Here is a 20,393-nt window from a genome sequence, read left to right on the forward strand (position 1 = left end):
GCGCACACCGGAAACCATTGCTTTGCTACTTGATTGATGGGTGTGACCAGAGGTCACACTGGAGGTTTCTCTAGATCTTTGCTCCTTCGGAGTGATCAGAGGTTAAGCAGCACATCACCCGGGATGTTGGCTCGCAACAGCTCCCGCCGCAGACAACAGATTCCGAATTTGCATTTTAATCCCAGGGCTCAATAAAGTTAAGAGGCTAGAGTCCAGGAGGCAGTAGAGACTACACGCTGATCTGCCTTTTGGCCCCGCCTCCTTCCATCTTTGCTCGCTTCTTAAGCAACTCTCAGCCCTGCAACGGACCTGCACAGAATTTCGCCAGAGTGCGTAGGGAGGGGCAGACGAGAGCCGCCCCCCGGAGGAGGTCGGGAGGGGACTGTGATCGGATTGGCTGCATTCTCTCCTCGGGCCTGTAGACACGCCCCCTGCTCCCCTTAAACCCGGAGCAGCTGCGTGCGTCCTGGACACTCCTTCTAGGGCGCAGCAAGGCAGCCGGGCATGCTCAGTACTGGCGGGGGGAAATCTGGGTGGAGAGTAGAAAGCTGTGGCTCCCTCTCTAGCCCCCGCCCCCTAGCCCCCACCCAGCCGTAGTAGTTCCCCAGCCTGCGCCGGGGACAGCAGGAACATGGCGCTTGGAGCGATGTAGCAAGCGAGGAGAAGGGATGAGGTTCCTCTGCCTCACTGACAGCCAGCTACTAGGTAGGCGGGTGCGTCTAGGGGGCTATTGGGTGGGTGCTGGCTTGTTGCAGGGATGCGCAGGACGGGTACGCGGGGCATCTTGCTTTGCCTGGAGAGGATGCGAAGGGGATCTCTGTGACAGCGCGACCGTGCATCTCCTAGGAGATGCCAAAGGCTAGGGACCCGCTCCCAGAACCAAGGGATCCGAGGACCGACCACACCAAACGCTGGGCTGCTACCGGTCAAATAAAGGATAGTTCTTTTCTGTTCGGCAGGAGGGCGTGGGAGAGGACCCTGATACCAGCCTGGGAGCGCGCTGGTACCCCGAAAGGCTGGCAAGCCCAGCACCCGCTCTTTGTGTATACAGCCCTGCACGCCCGGCCCGGGGGTGCCAAGTGCCTGCTTTTACCGAGGAGTGTTGAGATATTGCCAGAGCAAGACTCCCATACGGATTTTGCCTTTTGGCAGGTGTGGACTGTAATTTGCAATAGCTAAGCCTTTATGGGGCTGTTTTCCTTTGTTATTTGCTTCAGTGTGTCTGCGCGTGTGGTGGGTTGTAATGGACAGAAAGAGACAGAATAACTTCTGCTTGTGGGCACCGATGTGGGCAAAGCGTGGAAAAAGATCTTGGTTCCAAACTCTTGTCAAAATTGTGTGCAATGTCAGCCTCCTGCAAGGTAAACTTGAAGAGTCTGGGGCTCATCCATGGTACTCAGTTTGGAGAAGTGGGATCATCCTTGAAATAGCGTGTGTGTGTGTGTGTGTGTGTGTGTGTACGCGCGTGTGTAGCTTTAAACATGGGAGGTGAATTAATTCATCAACTTATATCCCAATTAAGCGAATTCGAAGCATTGGGGGTTATTTGAGGTGGTTGTTTGAAGGAGGGGGAGGAGGGAGAGAGAGAGAGAGAGAGAGAGAGAGAGAGAGAGAGAGAGAGAGAGAGAGAGAAGCACAAAGCCAAAGGAAAATGTCATCTTTATTAGTTGGTGACAGCTTAGAAGATTGATTGTACTTTGGGGGAAATGGGGAAACCTGGCATTCCACAGGGGTCTACCAAGAAATAGTCACTGGGTTCTAGGTAATTTACAAAATCTCAGGACGCCCTTCCCTCTTCTGGGATTTGATGGTATGGAGACATTTTCTCTTTCCTGCATCCACATAGATGCCTTTCTACAGATGCCTTGCCTACCCTAAAATTCTATAACTTAGCATCTGGTAATAACAGCTGTGCACCTTACATTTGTATGTCTGTTATATTTGGGGGCACAACCCAGTGAGTTAAGGAAGAAAGGTAAATTTAGAACACACTTTTATTTTTTACTTTACGCTATAGAGGGTGGGCCTCTGTCTGTGAATACGAAGTTTAGAAATACTTTCATCTGCTCTTATACTATTTATTTTTATGGTCTCATGAGGTGGCAGGATGAGTCAGTATCATCAAAATGAAGTGGGGACTACATGCGGAAAATGCATCTCAGTAAATTAAAGCCATAAATGTCTGATCTAATGAAAATACCTTGACTCAGAATTCATCTATGAAAAGCAGAGGCTCTGCTAATGGTGCAAAAGAAGTTCTCTGATAGGATTGGCCTTAGAATAAAAATTTTGTGTTCCTCTGTGAATGGGAAGAATCTTGTGTTCAGGTCCTGTAACCTGTTATTTCATTAATAAATGTAAGTTTTAATAGCAGACATTGAAAACTGAGCAATGCCTGTCCTTCACTCCCAGCTTGATTCAATGCGAGCTACAAGAGGAAGAGCCGTGTTTGATTCCTGGCCTTTCCACATTTAGCTTCATATGCTCAGGCAAGATATTTAACTTTCTCAAACCTTAGTTTCTTCACCTGTAAAACAGATTTAGGAATAGAAAGATCTGCTAAAATTGGCATTTGTAGGTATTATTCATAAACACCAGAAAAATGATGAGGGGCATTAAGAGAAGAAGGGAAATGTATGATTATTGAACCCATATGATGCTCCTTATATAAATCAGGTTCAGACATGTGGATTCATTTAAATCTTCTCAATTGCTTTCATTTTCTAAGATTGCCATAATAAATTACCCAAAACTTGGTGGCTCAAACCAACAGAGATTTATTCCTTTACAGTTTTGAAGGCTTGAAATTCAAAATCAAGGTGTGACAGAGCCATGCTCCCTCTAAAACCTCTAGGAGAGACTCCTGTCTTGCCACTTTTAGCATCTGGAAGCCTCAGGAATTCCTTGGTTGTGACAGCATGACTCCAAATTTTACCTCCATCTTCATAGGATGCCTTGTCTCTGTGTCTGTCCTTGTGTCCAGATTCACCTCTTTGTATAAGAACACTGTTCATGTCCAATTTAGGGCACACCTAATTCAGCAAGACATCATCTTACCTTAGTTACATCTCCAAAGAACTGATTTCTAAATAAGGTCACATTTAGATTCTAGGCCAGCATGAGTTTCAGGGAGACATTATTCAGCCCAGTACACCAACATCCCCAATAATGACAATGTTAATATTATGTCAGCATAAGAACAGAAGGTCAAGGTAGAATCACATGGGTTCAGAAAAGACTAATGGATACTTAATCCAACTACCTTATTTGAGTTTTATTCTCACCTATGTTACATAGGGCAGAGTGCATAATACCTCATTTATATATGCCACTTATCTGGAAACCAAGCCAATCAAGGGCTTGGGTCTCCTTTAGGTATCTCTGATATACCCTGTACCAAATCTTTGGTGATGTCACCTTCCTCCCTTTTTGCTACTTTACCACCACAATGTAAAACAAACAAAATAAACAACCGCAACAAAGATGCATTGTCTACTTTATAGGGGTTTTTGTGGTATTAAAGTTTGAATCCAGAACCTTTGCCTTAAGTTACATGGCCACCAAGTTTTTATTTTTTATGTTGAGGCAGTGTCTCACTAAGTTGCCCAACCTAGGCTTGGACTTGAGATCCTCCTGCCTCAGCATTTCAAATTGTTGGGATTATAGGTATGCAACACTACACCTGCTTCATTCTAGTTTTTTAAAAAATCTCTTTCTTATCTTGTAAATTGCACCCACCCATAGAGTTATTTTATCCAGAAGCCCAAGGATCATCTTTGACAGCTACTTTCCCTTCACCCTCCACACCCCCAACCAACACACTGTCTTATAACTTCTATCTTCCATAAATTCTTTCTATTGCTGATACCACCCCCACCAAATTGGAGTCATCATCACTTACCCAGACCATGAGTATAAATTTCTAACAAGATCCCTAGCTCTTTGGTTAGCCTTTCAAATCTTTCATCCCCAGAATGTCAACGCTTTGCATAAAATGTCTCCTATCCACTGGGGGCAGTTTCCGGAGACTGTCAGAGTCTCAGGAGTCTCACTTTAGATATCTCTTCCTCTTCTTGTCATCACAATGAGCTGCTATCTGTTTCTCAAGCATCCCAAATCCTTCTCCCTGTATTTGCCAACCCAACCTGTACTTACCCTTTGCCCCTCCTTGAGCTCTTTTCCTCTTTCATCACCCCTTTCCTTTTCTTCTGAAGCATTTATCTCCTATAATAATTTCTTGTTCCTTTGGCTGTTGAATGTCAAAAATCAATGATGGCAATTTATTTTGTTTCCTGCAAGCACAAGATGGTCAACCAATGTTTGGAGAGTGAGTGAAGGGATGAATACTCTGTTTCAGAGCATTTTTCGATGCCAATTTAGCAATCTTATTTTTTAGAAGTTTTTTTTTTTTAACCAGTATAAAAAGCGCAATTTAGAACCTCATTCTGACTTCAAAAGGAGCGTATTCTTGGCTTTAACAAATGCATAGTCTTAAGAATTGGTTTTAGGTTAGCAGTTAAAAATTAAGTCAAAATATTGTGTGGTAACTGAAGATTTGTAAAAATATCAGTCAACAGATATTATACAAATATATGTTGCATGGGTATATTTTCCATGCTAGATCCCAGGAAGACAATGATGAACTAGACTTTTAACTTTCTATATTCATGATAGTAATCATACTACATATACTGAGTGAATGACATGGTTAATTACTGAGCTTTTGTTATGTGCCAGGTTTTCTTCAGGCCTTACAATCATCACTGTAGCTCCTGGGCCTTTTCCAATAACACATAACCCTACCTTTATCAGAAGAATAATTAATATTTGATACATCAACAATTGGTAGTTACTATTAAATGATCCTGATTTTTCTAGGGAAATGGAATCTGGTCAGATGCAGAAAAGCATGCAACTTTTTATGCCTTGTTGAGTTGAATTCTGTTCTAAAAAATGACCCAGTCAATGTCATTTGGGTTCAAGTAAAAGATAAATTGCTCTTGATAGGGCAACATGTTTCTGGTACATTTTTGTGAAAATTCTTAATTGTTTTATTATTTTGTTTGACTTATTTAATCCAAAAGTAAAGTAATTTAGTGTCTTACGGAAAGTCCTTTTGATAGTTTTGGGTAACAAGACTGTGTGCCTGAGAGACATTAAATGGAGTTCAGTATAGGAACACAGCTAATGTTTTGGATTTCTAGAGTGGCTCCAATTTCATGTCCTTTCATTATTCCCATGAAAAAATGATTTTTAAAAACAATAACATTTGCTTAATGACTTTCATGTAACTAACCAACAACTATAGAGTGTACCTTGATTTTGTTTAAAATAATGGGTATGCTGATGCATCAACTGAAACCAGTAAGGTAGTTGGTTATAAAACACATGCTCAAAAATCAATGGCTGCCTCAAATGTCAACTAAAGCCTAGAATGGAAAATGATCCTATGAAAGCACAAAAAATCAAAGTTGTATGTGAAAAATAGGAAATGTCCGTAAAATAATTAGGGATAGTAAGTAATATAAAAGAATCTGTGAAGAAAGCTATAAAGTCCTACTCAAAACACATAAAAATAAGAAACAGAAAAATGAAAAGCATACCTTATTCCCAGGTAGAAAGATGGATATTATGAAATGGTTATTTTCCCCAGATCAATTATATAGTTTTATTGCATTGGGCTTTGGGAGAATTTGACAAATGATTCTAACATGTATTTAGAGGCATAATTATATGACAACCAGAAAACTTTGTATAAAAAAGGAGTGAGATAGGGCTGTGGGGTTAGTGGAGGTCACGGTGGGTGGTGGAGAGGTGGAAATGTGGAGGCTGAAGGGTGCAGTGGGTATAAGCAGGCTGGGAGTACATGGAGGTGATTGGAGTGGTAAAGGAGGGTAGGAGGGACGGGTGTTAGAGGAAGGGAGATGTGGGGAGGAGGTGGTGGTGGTTTTCTGTTGTTGAAATGAAAATCGATCATCAAACTACAATCCGGGCAGTATAATACTGCCGTACAATTGATTAATAGATCTATGGAGCAGAGTGGCCTAGATATAGGTTCAGGTAGTTTTTTGAAACAGAAATGTGATGGAGCAAACATTAGGAAACTGTGAGGAATATTTGACAAAAATAACAAGGAAATTAGCTACATATATAAAAGATATTTAATCAGAACCTCTGTTTACAAAGTAAATTCTCAGTAAACTGAAAAATGTATGCATACGTTGGTAAACAAAACTGTAAGAAAATATTTCTAAATATAAAATCCATGGAAAGAATTCCAAAGCAAAATGTAGATGAGTGTTTTATAGATATATAAATGTACATTTTAAACTGGAATGTCATCATGGGGAGCAATAGTGTTCCCAAAATGAGGATAGTCAATGTGATAATACATGAAAAACTTCTGCTAATAAGTGAACACAAGAAAAACAGAACTTTCCAAATATTTAAATAAATAATTCAAAAGGAGGACATATGACTGATAGACACATTTAGTAAATGTTCTTACCATTAATCCCAGAAGTGCATTGAAAACAAGATGCCATGTTTAATGTATCAAGGATGAAAAAAAAGTATAAAAAATACTCAGTGTAGGAAAGGATGCAGTTAAAGGGATGGTCACGTTCACTTCTATTACATGACAAAATCTTCCTGGATACCAGTTTGAAAAGTATTTATCAAAATTAATGTTTGAATTATTTGACACAATTATTTTTCTTCCTATTTTGTATTTATTTTAGTCTTTACTAAGGAACTGGATCCCAGCATGACTGTGTATAAAAGATTATGGTTTATAATGAAGATGTAAAACAATAGACATGACCAAAACTTGAGACTGGTTAATGATATTTTAAATTCCCCAAGTGGTAGACTATTGGTATTAAAGTGACCATTTTGAAGATTGTGTAAAAACATAACCTTTACTACAATTTCAGGTGGAAATAACCAAAGTGCACTAAACCATATATTGTGTCATGAATTAATGTTCTATGAAATGAATGTATATAGTCACACTAAAATCTGAAATAAATAAACAAAAAGGAAACCTCTGGGTGGTAAAAGGTGGATTTTCTCCTTTCTTTTACTTTCTTAATTTTTCAAAATTTAGTCATTGATAATATATTGTTTAATCATGAAAAAAAAACCACTGATTTAAAAATATAGTGGTCACCCAGATTCAGGACTATTAGCTTTTCCATTGCTGGACACAATATTACCACAGCATATGGGAGGAAAGGTTTAATTTAGCTCCCAGTTTGGGGAAATTCAGCCATAGTTAGCTGGTTTCCAAGAAGGAGCGTCATGGTAGAAGCACATGGTGGAGTAAGGCTGCTAAGCATATGGCAACTGGAAAGCCAAGGAGGGGAGCAGTGCTATGGAGGAAGGGGCAGGAGACAATGTACAAAAGGCTATACCTCCATGATTCCCCTAATACACCCCAGAATGTGCTCTACTAATCTCCTAGGGATTTCTTAATCCAATGAAACTCACATATCAGAATTAATGGTTACAATCCATCCTATGTCAATCTCATACCCCAAAACATCTTAAATCATGCTTAACCTCCAAATAGAAGCAATAGGGGCTGGGGATTTAGCTCAGTGGTTCTGCCACCGGCCTCGCAAGTGCAAGGTCCCAAGTTGGTCCCAGTACCAAAACGAAACAAAAAAATAATAGATGCAATAGAAAGTTCATAATCTGGCTAACATATATCACTGTTCTGTGTACAATGAGAAATACAATAATCTCTTCCCCCATAGTTCCAATAATTCCAGCATTTTTCAGAAGTTCCAGTCCAAATTCTTTCTGAGACTCATGACATACTCTTAGCTGTGAAACTATAAAAATAAAAAATAAGTTACACTGTCCTAAGATAGAATGGCATAGGTAAACATTCTCATTCCAAAAGGGAAAAATAAGAGAATAGAAAAGAACCTATCCAAAGCAGATTATCCTTTTTCTGGATTTCTCTCATCTAAGAATGAGTCCTTTTCTTCCAAAAGCCTGAAGGTATAAGAGGACCAAGCCTGGAGAGTGACTTTTTCCTGGCAGGTCACCACTGACTCCAGGAGCAAAAATAATTCCCCATATGCAGCACAAATCCTCCATTGCACATCAAAGTGAATATCGTACCATAAATTTTATTCCAGGAAAACTCCTGTGAGATAGCAAATGTCCCCCATAGGAGGGAAAGGAGACATGGCTGCCATTAGGCCTTGTTTGGCTTCAAGTACTAGGATAATGGGCACTTAATAAAAATGCTTTTGTTTGGTTTAATTTATTTTGGGCTGTTTGGCACCCATCACATCTCTCTTGCTTCTTTCACTGCAAAAGTTGTAATGACTGCCCTCCCTTAAACCCAGTTGAGTGGGCTAACTATGGAGGAAGTCCCATAAGCACAATACCGAAGTTTTGACTATGGCCAAACTTTGAGTCAGTGCTTCTTGATTGGAATGGTTCTTTGCTTGGGATACAGGTTTTTAGACTCAGAGCTGATGAAGTTCGTGTCTGTTTCCAAGTTTGACTTTGTGTATATTTGCTTTCTGTGGGATTGTTTTCTTCCTGCATTCCTGGCAATATTTTTTAGCCACCTGATATCCTTTTACTCAAATTAGGCAATTTCTTTCATTTGCATACAAACTAAGCATATATACTGATATGTTTTACTGATAAATAAAGTCTCTGACACATCACATAATCAATGAATGCATGTTACATAAATTAATCATTATGAGCTTGTTATGGTTTAGATCTAATGTCTCCCAAAAGTCTCACATATTGAGAAGTGGAGCTTTTGAAAAATGATTGGATTATCAGGAACTACACTCATCTGTGGAAACAGATCAGGCACCAGCACAGGTCTAGGCTTTTTTCTAAATTATCGTATATTTGGGTAATTCTGCAATCATGGACATGCAGTCATGAGTTTAACCCACCGTGGACACTGGACTTTGTTAGTATTTTGTACCAAAGTTATTGAAACTATTGCTCTTAGATCAGTTTGTACTCTTACTGCTATACCTCTCATAAATGCAAAATGTCTGTGGCTAGCTAGGTAATTTAACATTGATATCATTATTTTTTATAACACTTTATAAACTTTTCCCCAAGGAAAAATGGCTTGTAAACAAAAAGGTGAAAAAAATAATTTTTTTCAATTGTATTAAAGACAGGACAGATAGAAAGATCTTAAATCACCAAAAGAGGTCCCCTGCTCTGGTCCTTGCATATTATAGGGCTGTGTTGCTCTACCTTGCAGCTTCCACACACCTGCACCAGCCATTCTCCTTGGCAATGACCCCAGAGCCCACCTGCTACCTGGAGCCCTTGATCCACTTATGGGCCCTGCTTTCTGTGCTTGCAATTTTGGGACTTTTGCTCATAGGGCTCCTGGGCCCTCAAGGTGCAGAAGACCACTATGGGAGGGATAGATGGGACACAGACTTGCGAACATTTCTTCTATGAATTAGAGACCAGGGTAGAAAGAATAGGACGTGTGGCTGGTTCTTCTTGCTTTGGTGCATTGTAGTACTCAATATTCTAAATGTGAACCTGGCTTCTAAGTTGTCATGAAGGCACATGCACAGTTGGCGGAGTACACAACATCAATGTTGATTGTTAAAAGTGGAATACATTTATGTGGTTATAGCTAACATATTGAACAAGATGCATTAAGTCCTTTATGCACATATTCAACTGTGTATCTTAATTAATACATCTTTGTGAGACTGCTGTGAGGTCACTCAAGGCAAATTGCCACACCGGTAGGTAGGGTACTGAAGCGGAGTCAGACCCTGGATTATTTGCATCCAAATGCCATTAGTATTGTGCTATATAACAACTGAATGAACACAAAGAGGCGTTTCGTTTGGAGCCCGTGGACCTTCAATAATTAAAAAGTTACTGGATTAATCGACCCACTTTGTTCAAACTCTTGGATCCTCAGATTGAGCATTTTTGTCCTCATGAAAAGGGAAAGTAAATGCATTGACAGTACTGCTGTGTGCTCTATTATGATTAACTGCATGATCAAAACCCCAAATAAATATTTGATTATTTGTATAAGAAGGAAATTTAACATCTTTGAACGGATGTTCTGTTTTGGGATTCCCTCCACCAGTTTTTAATGGGATTGCCATTCACGTCGCTGGTGATAAAGGTAAATTGGAAATGGAGAGTGCCTCAGCTTCTTCTTCTTCAAAGCACTGATTAATATTTCTACTTCTGCACTATTCCACCGTGCTACTAACTTAAGAAGACTATGTCAACAGTATTGTTTCGATCGCCTTTTTAATAACAACTTATGAAATGGACAAGAGAGGGAGAAGTAAGAAGAAAAAGACAAACACATAAAACCCGAAGACTCAATTGTTGTTAGCTCCGCCTTTCAATTAAAATTCAAGTTAGACATCATTTAAGAAACTCTAGCTATTTTGTAGATGGAATTTCCTGTGTTTGCTCTTAAGGATGGTCATTTGAGTCATGCAAATGTTATTTGTGAAAGACTCGTTTTCTACCTAATTGTTTTTAATTGTCAGCCAAGTCACCCCTTTGCCTAATCTTCTAGCTCCATTGCATTTTATTGACCCATGAGGCAAACTTGCTGGAAGAGTACACAGTTTATACTTTATTTGCTTGAGAGAAAGATTCTTCCTACAAAGTAGAAGCAGTTGCTATGTGGGTATTATTTAACCTCTAAAAATGAAAACACTGCTGGAGGAGGTGGGCTGAAGAAAAAATAGAAACAGAGCTTAGAGCTTTCCTCATCCATATGGTTTTTAGGTCAATGTTCTTCTCTAGGTTTTAAAGATATGAAAACAAACAAAAAAGGAATTTTCCAATAATATTTGAATAACCATCATTCATTCCTTGAGTGAAATAGTACAGTTGGCCCTCCCCATCTATAGTTTTAACCAACTACAGATCAAAAATACTTAAAAAACTGCACTGCACTGAACATATACTGACATTTTTATTGGTCTTTTTCCCCTGAACAATATAGTTTAACATCTATTAATGTTTACATTTGTCTTAGTTATTTTCTTGTTGCTGAGACAAAATACCCAATACCCAAAGTTAAAAGAAGAAGGGGTTATTTCAGCACACTGTCCATAGTCAGCTGGCTTTAGGGCAGGTAGGCATGGCAGAGGGACATTGAAGAGAAATTCTTCATGGAGTGGCAGGTAGAGGACAGCAAGCATCAACAGCAGCAGCAGAGGTAGCAGAAGAGGGGGAGCAGCGGAAACACCAGCAAGCCTGTCTTCTTTCCTCCTTTATATTACACGCACTCTACAATTCTGTTGATTAGTGCCACCCATACTTAGGGTGGGGCTTCCCTCATCCTTATGCATCACATCCTTAATCCACATCCACACACCCTAATCCAGCCACTTTCCAAATTCCACACCTATGGGCCTATGTGGATTTGGGTAAACACTTAGGTGTGAAACATGACATTATATTCAGTACCATAAATAGTTGAGATAACGTAAAGTCTACAGTACCATAAGTGCATGAGTCGTGAGTATAAGGATTTTGCTATGCACGGGAGTGTGGGAACCGATCTCTGACTGTAGTTTGCATTGCCCTTTTCTGAGAACTTTAAGGTGATTGCTACTTACCTGGTGTGTCCTGTTCACTATTCCAGGTACAGCCACTTTCTCTCCTTCTCACAGCCTAATTTTTCAATGTAAAAGACTATTTTGCACATATCCTCTTCGCCTCCCCTGCTAACACGCTCCCCTTATCTTGTGTAAGCCTCTTCTCTGTTCTCATCTTCATTCCCATCTCCAAAAAAGAACATCCAGTCCTCAGATTACCACCTCCTCCTTGAAAACTTCCCATCTGGCTACCACCATCAACACCCCCCAAAAGAGTTTCCCCACATGGTCTGATATTCAAACATTCGTCGCAGTGTTCTAGAGATCTTTTCATACACCAGACTTTCTTACACCGGCCTGACTGGGAATTACTCTATTAAGCAGGCGCTTGTGGTCTTTATCTTTGTGTCCTCAGCATCTAGTGTTCTGCACGCACATGGTTGGTCTTTACTATCTGTTTTAGGGTGAGTGGACATTACCAAGGCTTAAGAGTTTGAGGACAACTGTAAAAGCAAAACAAAACAAAACAAAACAAAAAAATCCACATGACTTCAAAATTCTTCAATAGAATCGCACACAATCTAATCTATCTCTTTAAAAAGTAAAGTTCCACACTAAAATTTATATTTTTTATCAATGACAAACATGTAGAAGGGACTATTAATTACCCCTCTGTTAGAATAAGACAAAAATGTAATATTGGATATGGGTATAATGTAGAGAGTCTAAAAGCACTGAAAAGAAAGAAAATGATCAAACCATAAACTAACAGCCAGCTTTCCACCAATAGAGTAAATACATTTAGCTTCTTGAAATCATTAAGAATAATTATTTGATTACTAGATGTAACTTACACCCACTGCTCTGTTGTCCCATGCTTGGTGTGAATATTTTTGATTGGTGCTGTGATCCCTGCCTAAACATAAACTGGTTTTCTACTGAAAGCTGGGGTTTTATTCAGTTCTGCCCAAGTCTTTGACACCCCTGCTTTCACAGTAATTGATGCAGTATAAAATGAGAAGAAACTAGAAAGGCTTGGGAGGGTAATGAATCAAAATAAATCTTCCTGAAAATACAGGACGATTTATTTAATAGTTTAGATATAAGATAAGTGATATTTTTAAAAAGGCATTTTAAAGATTTTTCCCCCTGAAATATCTAGAAGTAAGATTCTTATGTTGGTATGAAGTTTATTTAAAAGGATATAATTTGAGGATATTTGGAAGAAATATTTGTTTAAGCAACTTTGGAAATATTTTTCATCAGTGGACAATTACAAAAAACTTTCCTCCTTTGTTTCACTTGAATTAAACAGACAGAAAAAAATCATAATACTGAGCTTGCTGGGAGTAGGGATTATCAAAACTCAAAAGTGTATGATCACAGGTCACATGACATTATCATCTGGAAAATATAAAACATTAGGAAAGCAGCCACACTCACAGCAGTGAAGTAGAATCTTATAAATGATATGTATTCTATAGACTGACTGGAAAGATCTCAAAATTAATATTGGACTCACCCAGAGAAACTAAGCATAATGATATCACTGTACCTTGGTAAAAAGTAATGAAAAACACATGACCGAATTCTAGAGTTCTCCCTTGAAAAAAAAATTTTTTTTTTGGCTTGGCCTACGAGATTAATAGTGGTGCCCCCCTCTTTCTTTCCAGACCTCAGTTTTATCTAAACACAGAGTGTAGCCCACCCATTGAAGATTACCTTCTTTTCTGTGTACGCCAGGATATGCATTGACTATAGGTGTCACTGTTAAACAGAAAGATCTTTGCTTCTCATTTAATTACTTAATGGGTGGGATTAAGATAACGCTGATTGGACCTGTCTATTAGAGTAATGTCCTGTCTGCTTTATCCTTTGACAGGCATTACAGTGAGGATTCCCAGTGTCACACGTCCATTCATCAGATGGGCGTTGAGCATTATCATGTTATTTGGGTAGCACTTACGTGTGTGGGGCCCATCCACGAACACACCAGACCCTCCTGCAGAAGGAAAGACAGACAACAAACATTAAGCAAAACTAAATGTAGGAAATATCAGAAGGTAAAGTATGCTTTGAAAAAATAGGGTTGGATAAGAGTGATCAGAAGGGATAGAATGAGTGGTGTAGTAAAGGGAGTGATTTGAAATAGGGTAGTCAGGAGAAGCATCACTGAGAGGGTGACATGTGAAGAAAGAACAAAATGACTGAAATAGTCATGTGCTGCTTAACAATAGGGATTTGGGTTGAGAAATGCATGATTTTGGCCTGCTGCAAACATCACGGAGAGAATTTACACAGTCCTTCTTGGTGCAGGTCATTCACTGGGCCTGACCTCTGTCTAGAGACACAGTAAGCTTGAGGTGTGTGGCTGCTGTGTTCTTCTTGGTGCAGGTCATTCACTGGGCCTGACCTCTGTCTAGAGACACAGTAAGCTTGAGATGTGTGAGGCTGCTGTTGACAAAAGAACAGTTTTTTTTTTAATTTTTGTAAGTATGAGTACATTTTGAAATAACACTAAAAGTTATAGCACAGTGAATACATAAAACAATAACTAGCTGTTCATCATCAACTATTTTGTATGATGCATACTTCTAAATGCTATACTTTTACACAACTGGCAGTTCAATAGGTTTGTGAACACCAGCATTGTCCATAAGCCTGGGAATAATCATGCACTGCAACATTATGATGCCTATGATGTCATTAGGCAATAGGAATTTTCAGCTCCACTATAATTGTATGAGGCGCCATCTTAAATATGGTCCACCTCTGAATGAAGCCTTAGTATGCAGTGTATATCGGTAGATTCATATAGAAGGAAATCATAAACAGTGATAACAGCCAGGCCAAAGGTCCTGAGGTAGAACACCTGGCTTGCTTTGGGAAGCTCAAGGTGGCCAATGTAGTCAGAAAAAATGAATAAGGGACTTAGTACAAGGAGATGATGTCAGGGGTATGAGAATGTGAGGGGTGGATCACATAGGGAAGTGTTGGGAAACCTATGGCATGGGTGCTACAGTGGGCTCTTTGTTATATTGAAAGATCTAAAAAGTTCACCATCGCTGGTGTAGCGCCTAGGTTGCAATAGCCAGTACAGCGGCCTTCAGTGTGAACAAGATGGAGATCTCTGGAGGAAGCTGAGCAGAGGGCAGGATTTGATGTTATGGTAATGTTATGGTATGACATGATGTGATGTGCACATTGTCTTCTCTGCTGAGGGGGAACAGTGAAGAAGTTGGTAGACTGATCAGGGCAGTGAAAGAGAGTATTTCAGGTGACACTTAAGGGTGATTGACCAAGGTAGTAGCAATGAAAATGATGAACAGTGACTCAGTCATGATGTATTGTGAAGACAAGATTTTCCCTGGCTTCGAAATGGGTTTTGACAGCAAAAGAGGAGCCAAGAGTGACTCCAGGGTTTTTGACTTGAGCAACTAGAAGAGTGGAACTCAGCTAAGAAGAAGTAGAATCTGGAGGAGAATCTCTGGAGGAAAAGCTGAAGCTTACTTTTGGATAGTAAACCTCCTAGCAGATGTCTGTTTCTGGTGGTGATGAGAAGTTTACAGAAATCTGGGTCTGGAGGTCACAGGAAAGTCTGGGCTGGAGGTGTGAATGTAGGACTCAGTGGAGAGGTAATATGCAGGGACCGCAGACTCAACATCTCCAAAGTATGTGGGCTTGGGTGCAAAAAAGCCTTAGGTCCCGAGACCTCCAAAACTGAGTGTGGTTAGAAGAGATGCAGTGCAGAAAGGCAGCAAAGTCAGCTGCTCTAGGATAGGCCACTCACACAGACGGTGGATGCCTGGGTCATGTGTCTCTTGTCCTCACCAGTCTGCCATGGGTTTGTCCACAGGGCAGTAAGCAGCCTCCAAGAGAGAAAAATGAACACACAGACCTTTGAAGGCTCAGGCTGGAAACCAGCGTATTGTCACTTCAAGTATATCCTCTTGGCCAAAGTAAGATTTAACACCATACCGATTTAAAGAGAAAAAGTAGACCACTTCTTAGGGAGGTTTGCTGCCAAATTACATCACAAAGGGTGAGGCTACAAGGAGAGGTGGACGTTGGGGCCATTTTTGCAATGCATTCCATTTTCCAGATGATTTGTGACCTTCAAAGACTTTGAAACTTTTTCAGTTGGAGCTATAATTTTGTGCTGGTTCAAATATTAATCTTGCTTTCATGCTTTTAAGGATGCTACCACTGCATTCCTGACAATTGCCCTCCAAGTTTTTTGCGATGAAAATAGCATTTCACACAGGTAGAAGTTTACAGAATTTGAACCACATCTTTCTCTCTTGGAAATGAAATATTCCCTACATGAAGTCATGAAACATAATAGGTGCTCATCAAGTTATTTGTTTGGCTGGAGAAAGAAAAGATATACCACAGAGTTGGAACAAAGATAGCAACAATAACTGAGAATCTGTGAACATATTGTTTGCCAGAAATTATGTTTTCGATAATGTATACTTTGTCTCAGCCAGTCCTTCCAGAAGCCTTATAAATTAGATGTTATCATCATTCCCATCTTCTTGTTAATAAATGACATTTTTGTGCTGCTTTGCTTTATTGACTGAGATTATTCTGCCATAAGGATAAAATATGAAAAGTAAAAAGAAAAAAAAAATATATATATATATGTTTTCTTAAATTCTAAAGCTTAATTCCTTTGACTTCTCTTATTTTAGTTTGGATTTGTCCCTAGAAATAGGCTTGAAGGTAATGATTCAAGCGCAAATAATTTGCTTGGAATGTTCATGGAGTACCATTAAGACATAGGGAAAGTAACCCAAGGAAGGAAAATAATGCATTCCTGGGGCTGTAATACAATATAGACTGGATAATTTATAAATACAAAGGATTTATTTCTCACAGTTCTGGAGTCTGGATAGTCCAAGGTCAAGCTACGAGGAGCTTCAGTGTCTGGTAAGGGATTGCTCTCTGCTTCAAGAGGGTGCCTTTTAGCAGTATCCTCTGGAAGGCTTGGACTAATGCTGTGTCCCCACGTGGCAGAAGGTGGAAGGCAAACTTCTTCTTTCAAGCTGTTCTATAATCCCACCTATAATAACAGAGCCAAAGTGACCTAGTCACCTGCCAAAGGCCTCACTTTGTAATACCATCACTTTTGGGTTTAAATTCCAACATATGAATATTGAAGAGACACATACATTCAAGTTGTAGAAGGAGCCTACCAAGATTGAATTATTAAACTGGGGTAACTGGAAAATGCCATCAAACTCATGTTTCAAAATTAGTCTACTCAAAGGACAGGGAGCCTAGATATTTACACAACAGCTCCCATCAGTCATTGGTGGAAGGCTAAATATCCCCAGATGTCAATTCCTACTTCCTTTCATCTCCTGTGATTTGAAAAGCCCTCAGGGCCACAGATTCTGGCTGATGGAAGTCATTTGGGATATAGGCGGACTCTAACAAAGTTTCTACATCTATATCTGCTGTCCCCTTAGCATGTATCTGCATAATGTTAAAGCTCTTTCAAATGTTATTGCTTATTAACAAAGCAAAACCATATTTACTAGTCAACTATAAGTGTATTTATTCACTTATTAGGGTAGAGAATTATTAGGGTAGAGAAGAATACCACATTTATAGTGGGCAAAGAGGCACTGAGCCACAGTTTAATCTGCACTCAAAATAATTTCCAAATAAACATCACAATATAACTATAGATGCTGATTTGGAGTCATAGATAATTAAGCATACCAGCTGTTAAATGCATCTAATATTGAAAAATGGAGCAGAAGTAAGGCTACAACTGACCTTGTGATGAAACGAGAATATTCCCAGGAGCAAAGCACTTATCCATGTAATGCAATTGCATTCTTGTACAGGACTGGGGACCAGTTGATAAGATGTCTCTTCGAAGGCATTACTGGAACTCTGTCCCAGATGATGTAGGTCATGTTCGTGACCATTTTTGGCAACAGATACCATGATAGTAAGGAAAGTTAGAAAATAAAAAATTAAAGTTATATCTATTGACATGGATAATTAAAATGACTTTGAGTTTAGGTCTTGCTAGAAATCCTCAAACTAAAAACAACTTTGCATTGAGAAAAAAGACAATACAGTAAAAATTCTAATGCACTGATGCAAGTGTTTTTAGCCCTTTTTACATGTGATAAACAGTAAATGTTAATGAATTTTAACTGGGTACTGAAATGCACTTAATATAAAAGAAGTAAGGAACAGATATTGAGCAGTTAGCAGCATGTGCTTGTGATTTCAGAAATAACCCAGGTGATTTCCTTAACGACAATGTATTAGTTTAGATGGTTTAGGATATTTGGGAAAGTTTTTTAACTTTGGCTGTCTGCCTCAAACAATGGTGGAGCAAGAGGGAATCCAAAGTTGATGAGGTCATATCAACAATGGCCCATAGGGTAGTAGGGTTAGCAGGCTCCAAATCACTGGTAAACCTTGGATTTGAGGTATAGGTAGGTTTTAAGAAACTGACTGGTATGGACAGGAAACCAATATAGTATTTTATACTACGGATACCTGGAATTGCAGAAGGTATGTGTAAAAGTTCTTTCATAATTTCTATGTTCCTAAGGGAATAAAGAGCAGGAATTTGAGGAAAACTATTAGGAATGGAGGAAAAATGGTCCTTGGCGGCTTTAGATCAACAACACTGAGCTCTCCTTTACCATCTTGGATTCCTCTAGTTATTGAACCTAAGGGTCCTCACACTGCCATTTCCCTGGGCAAAACCTCAGCCCTCATCACCCAGTACGATTCTATTCAGAGCTCCCATGTTCCACAATAGTAGAGGGTACCATGCACACCAGTTCAGAACGGCACCTCCCAGATTGGTGCAGTCCATAGCCTGGAGGATATTCTGTAGTGATTCCACTTACACTGCCCTTACTGTGGTCCTTTGGGATCACTGTACTTTGCAACCATGTGTGCTTTCCGTTCTTATCCTTCCCACTGTGTTAAAAGAGACTTGAGAGAAGAAGTATGGTACTCTCCACTACAGCTGAGCAATACAAAAAACAATTTTGTTTTTTTTTTGTTTTTTGAGACAGGGTCTCATTATGTACTTGAGACTGACCTGGAACTCACTATGTAGCTCAGGCTGGTCTCGAACTCACAGCGATCCTCCTGCCTCAGCCTCTCGAGTGCTGGGCTTACAGACGTGTACCACCACACCCAGCAGCAATAAATTTTAAATAAATGCATAAATAATAATGTGACTACTTGTGTGTTAGCTTCTGGATAAATTCTATCCTTTAATCCAGACAGCCCCCATGCAATGCTAATTGTTTCTTCATTTCCCCTTGGAAGATTTGAGTCAAAGAGTAGAAGATAAGTGAATGGAGGCAGTGAGTTAAGATGATTTCTTTAAGAATTTTTATGTGAAAGAATGAAGAGAATTAAGAATAGGAAGTCTAAACAGATGAAGATGTGGAGTGGAGGAGAAGCAATTTATACCGAGACGATGGGTTTGAGGAAGTTTAAAAGATGATAGGAAGGGTTCATTTGGAAGGAGGGTATGGAAGTTGCAGTAGAGAGAACTGGCTCTTGATGTTGAGAAGGTAGAGGAAAGAGTCTAGGAAACACCTGGAGGGGGTACATTTGATCTGCTGGAACCAGGGGAAAGGACAAGATGAGATAGATTAGATAGATTTATAGAAACATGGCGGGGAGAAGTTGAAGAAATTCCTGAGTGAAGTTTTTGCTTGCCATTCTTGAAGAAGGATTCATCTACTGAGTGTGAGGAGGAAAGGTGTTCTGCTTGTTATTGTAATGGTGATGGTAAAGATTTGAAGAGGGGAGAAAGTGTGAAGTAATCTTGGCAGAAATTCAGATAACACAGCCGGGCCTGGTGGCGCACGCCTGTAATCCCAGCACTCCAGAGGCTGAGGCAGGAGGATCACTGTGAGTTCGAGACCAGCCTGAGCTACATAGTGAGTTCCAGGTCAGTCTCAACTACATAGTGAGACCCTGTCTCAAAAAACATAAAAACAAGCAAACAAAAAAAAAGAAATTCAGATAACCTGAGTCAATTAGAGACCTTGGTATTTCCACTTACATCCGTTCCTTTGCAGTGAATGTATCCTTGGTTTTGAATTAAATTTTTAAGTAAAGATTTTCTTTGTATCACCTTGAAAAAATAGACTGTATCCCAATTTGGTTAGAATCTAAAATAAAGTAAGAGAGGCCACTTGAATATAGGGAACATTTGAGTTTTATGAGGTGCATTCAGCGATAAAGCTTCCTGTCTTCTAATTCGACCTCTTGATTCCTTTTCATGAAAACTAGTATAATTCCAGAGGAAAACTGAATGTACGTGCTGTACAGTAAAGTCATGGTCTGTGCAGCCACGTGCTCTAGTAACTACTGTACAGAGCGAGTGTCTTCAACAGGATTCTTCTGAGAGGGATAGAATCCCAACTCAAAGTTGATCAACAAAACTAAGAACTTGTTGACCCTGTTAGGTGAAAGGTTTGGGAATATAGTGGGTCAGGATCTCAGAAACTTTCTATAATGCCATTTCTTCCTCATCTTTAAGCTCTGCCTGTTTCTGGGTTGGATTCATTCTCAGACAACATCTCACATTCTCAGGGAAGATGGTTCCCTACTGCTGTTGGCTTAAATCCCACTGATTTAAAAATTTAGAAAATGCTGTCCAGCAGTTTCCAGCAGTTTCAACAAGAGTCTCAGGAATGAATTTAGCAGTTCCAGTATGACTTCTGTGAGTCACGTGTCCAGACCTGTTGCTACTTCAATCACTGCAGCATGGGGAGTATGTATGTGTAT

At 39.6% G+C, this 20,393-nt stretch overlaps 1 long non-coding RNA gene across 1 annotated transcript in view; it reads left to right on the top strand.

The window, feature by feature from the left end:
• Positions 1-492: 492 nt before the first annotated feature.
• Positions 493-20,393, top strand: part of LOC104871904 — a 242,132-nt gene continuing 222,231 nt past the window's right edge. Inside the window, exon 1 of the long non-coding RNA XR_782990.3 lies at positions 493-705. This is a non-coding gene — a long non-coding RNA (uncharacterized LOC104871904). The remainder of the gene's footprint in view (positions 706-20,393) is intronic.

This window comes from Fukomys damarensis, unplaced genomic scaffold (assembly GCF_012274545.1).
Source record: "Fukomys damarensis isolate Sample0158 unplaced genomic scaffold, DMR_v1.0_HiC HiC_scaffold_7, whole genome shotgun sequence".
Lineage (NCBI taxonomy): Eukaryota > Metazoa > Chordata > Mammalia > Rodentia > Bathyergidae > Fukomys > Fukomys damarensis.